The sequence below is a fragment of the Amphimedon queenslandica genome, unplaced genomic scaffold, assembly GCF_000090795.2.
Source record: "Amphimedon queenslandica unplaced genomic scaffold, v1.1 AMPQUscaffold_12114, whole genome shotgun sequence".
Lineage (NCBI taxonomy): Eukaryota > Metazoa > Porifera > Demospongiae > Haplosclerida > Niphatidae > Amphimedon > Amphimedon queenslandica.
Window position 1 is genome coordinate 9374 of NW_003547647.1, and position 4160 is coordinate 13533.

Genomic DNA, 4160 nt, shown 5'->3' on the forward strand with positions numbered 1-4160 from the left:
AAGAAGAAATTGGTACTGTTAAGAAAATGTTGAATTATGTGTCCTTTTGGAACAAGAAAGAATCAGATGACTTAGACACCATTACTGTTCCATCTCCGGTTATTATGCGTTCAAAATGTATGGAAATTCACTTAGAACCAACAAGAAAATTGTTTACAACTGGAAATTTTGAAGCAAAATTTACCATTCAAGATGGGATTGATGGAATTTTGGGATTATTTGAAAATATTTATGTTCAATTTATTGAACAAGGATTGAGTGTTCAAAGATGGCCTGTTCATGGACTGGATCATGTAAGTATTTATATAGAAACAATTATTGCATTATTATTCATTTTCCATTGCAGTATGTGAAGTTATGGTTCGAGAAAATGATTTCAGAATTATTTTTGTTACAGTCTTGCAGTCATCGCTTGGCATCTGGTCTAATCCTTGCCTGTTGTCTAAAGAGCTTGAAACAGACTCATTTTATTGATATGAAGGAAGAATATAAAATTAAATTAATTCAAGTTATGACTCTTTCTGTAACTGATGGGGAAAAAGAACTAGATGATTTATTGAGCATGATAAGGCAATCTGAAGAAAAGTTAGCCCTCTTATTTACTTATAACTTGGCTCTTTTTAATCGTGCCATATGCTGCATTAATTACATGTTTCTGATTATAGATTGCAGTCAAAATATCACATTTTAATGAAAGCTTTTTGATGTGGTTTGAGTGAATTGTGATAGTGTACTGTACACATAACCTGCCTTTGCCACAATTGATTTAAATGCTCAATATTTAGTAGCTGGAAATTATACTATTGTTGGATTTATGCTGTATTATTTGTCTTCAGCTAACAGATCAAGTTTTATGTACATATATGTAGAATCTAATTTTGTGCATGTGTGGGATGTTGGAATGTACATGTACATGTAGATTGCATATTTGTGCACTGAATTTTATCATTTTTTTAAGTAGTAAAATGAAAAAATTAATAAGATAAAAATATTGATCATAAATAAATTATTGTATACTGATGTTACGTAAATAATAAAAGTAATACCGTAAACATAAAAAATTTTGTGGTGTAAATTTCGACTTTTTGGAATTTTTCCATAAAAATAATTTTTGTGCATTAAAAATTTCGTGGTAGGTGTTACCCAATCTTATTAATTTATTGACCACGTGGTGACATGGCAATACCTGCAGAGATGCCTACCTTCACTATCTTTTCAGTTATCAGGGGCTACCATGTATATAAGGAGATCTGGGAAGCAGAGGAAGGAGAGATGCTGAAGTGTGAAAGAGAGACGAGTAACATTTATGATCAGTGCATGTGGCTGTCACGTGGCCTATTGAACTAACCACCACACCCTTGCATTAAAATTTCGTGGATTTGTGTCACCCACGGAAAAAAAGAAAATTTATCCGCCACAATAATTTTTACGCTTACGGTAATTTATTAATTAATTTTGTAAATAGTTTTAATGATACAAGTAGATTTAGCTATACTTTAATAATGAACTGCAAAACTACACAATTCAATTTATATCTTGCTCCAATGTATAGGGAAGTTGTTATTGATGGTTTTAATCATCATTCAAAGATAATAGGTGAACTAAGGAGCCTTGATTCTATATTCACTGTTCTCAGATCATTTCCTTTACTGCATTTTTTGCGTGATCTCTCAAAACCAAATCAGCCAAAACATTTTCCACTGGATAGAGTAATTTGGGGTAGCAGTTCATTACTATCGTTGCAAATTCTTTTAGAAACTAAAACAGGGTAAGATTTAGAGACCATTGGCATTAATTGAATTTAAATTTTTTAGGTTTATCAAAAAGCACTATGATGAAATTAAAGAGCTATTTCAATTTGATTCAAAAATGTTGACTCTAATTCCTTATATTTGTCCACAAAAGGAAACCAGTCTTCTTTGTGAAATATTACCAATTGAATTAGCTATTGTGTGGCTTATTGAGAGACTTGGCTTACAAGTTTCTCATGCATACAGTCTTCGCTCTCATTTTATTAGTGACAATTTGGTATTATAAAATAATATTGATTATTATTATTATTTACTTTTATAGAAGGAACATTGTTTTGAAAAACCAATGGCTTGCATTATGAAAAGAATCTACCAGGAAGATATAAAAGAGTTAGTTGCATGTCTATTTGCTATAATGATGATCATATTCTTTGCAGCTTTAACTTTTTTAGACGATGTTCCGAGGCTACTGTTCATCTTGTCCAAAGTTTTAAAAAGATACTCAATTATTCTAATGTTTCAAGAACCCTAGTAGAGTTGTCTGTGTCACTTTTCATTCACATTTTTTACAGAGTTACAATTTATGATGAAGAAGAGTCAGACAACAGAAATACTTTGTACAAAAATTTGAGAGAACAAGTTACAGTCCTACTGAAGGACTGGGTTGTACTCAGTGAAGTTATTGGTGGGTCTTTTTTCGGTGGAAAATTTAAAACTAGTGGTCATCAGAGTTATTTATTGAAAGATAACCTGGAGTTGAAAGTATATACATTGTATGTGTATCTTAACTTTACATTCATTTAATATATTATAGTTTTGGGAGAATATTCTTGCTTTAGAATTTCCATGTGAAGAAATGAAGAATGAGTTAGAGAAGATAGTTGGAGATCTTGTTAATGATAGGGTTGCAGGAGTGCCTTCATCAGAACTGAAGATTGATCTTTTTGTCAGTGTTGAGCATCGGAAAGGAATTCCTGACTTTTTTAGGAATATATTCTTGACCAAAGCAATTGATGCATTAGACGATTTATTTTCTAAAAAACAATCAGTAAGCCATCTATGATATTTGCCTTTCTATAATTTTTGTACAATAGATTCAACGATGGGATCAGTTAGTTGAATTGAATTCGACACGTGTTGTAAATTTGATTGCTAAAATTCTTGAAAAGAAGTATCCAGACTTTATAAATAAAGCAGAAGTTCCTTTTCATGACCTCTTGGAATGGGAATTATGGCCTGGCTTTTTGAAAGTTTATAGTAAGCTGTTATCGCAACTGTTATTATTACCGAATTGCTAATTGTATGAATTTTAGCAAACCTGCGTGATAATTTAAATTTTTTACTTTTTAGCTATTTTTATGCTAATTTGTGAGTTTTATTATATGAATCCTTTGGACCGTAAAAGTTTTTCATTATATGCACTATGGAAATGTGTAAAGGGGTGTACAAAGTAAAGCATAGATTTTAGGGTGTTAGATGCAGAAATCAAAACACTAAATATGCACAGCATACATGCATGCTATATGTACATGACTTAAGCTTGTAAAGCATTTTACAAGAGCTTTACTATGAACTTGTAAATACTTGTAAAGCACCTTGGATTGTTTTTGTTTTTGTAGATGCTCAAGTTGGGAGAAAGGAAGGTGAATGGGCATTAATAGTGACATGTGCCATCAGTAATTTGGATGCAGTGTGTGCTAATATTCATAATGGAAACATTACAGTAACTGATTTGAGGGCAATAAAAGATAAACAAACTCAAATGAACAAACTTTGTGAAGCTAGTACTAATTCTCAACCAGCTGTGTTACAGGAAAGTATAGCAAAACGTTTAAAAGAGTTTAAACATTTTGAGGACTACAAGGGCAAGTTATTGCACTTTCTATCTCAAATTGGCAGGAAGTTGATAGGTTAGATACTTATTTTTTGAAAGAATAATGCATTACATTTTGATAGGTCAGCCAGAACTAATAGCAGCTCTTCAAAAAGATTTTCAAAAGGAAAGGATAAACACTTTATGTGTTACAGCTACATCTGATGGTAGCTGTAATGTTGTTTGTTTTCCTGATTCCAGACCACTTGATACTTATCTTGATGATTTCTACATTATCTCTTTTAAATACCATAATGATCTCTTTAACAAGTATTGGAAAGAAAGACTTGATGCACATTCAGAACCAATACCTTTTTCTAATGTGGATTCTTTTGTATGGAGACCAGTACTTCAAGCCTGCCAGTCTTTATTAGATAAGTTAGAGTCTGAAGACATGACCCTGCTTGATGTAGATCATCAGTTTAATAATGTTTACTTTGGAAAGCTACATGATTTAGAGAAAGATCTCCTCAATCTTCAAAGAGGTGTTTGTGCTATTAAGCACATTCAGCACATTGATAATAGCTGGATAAAAA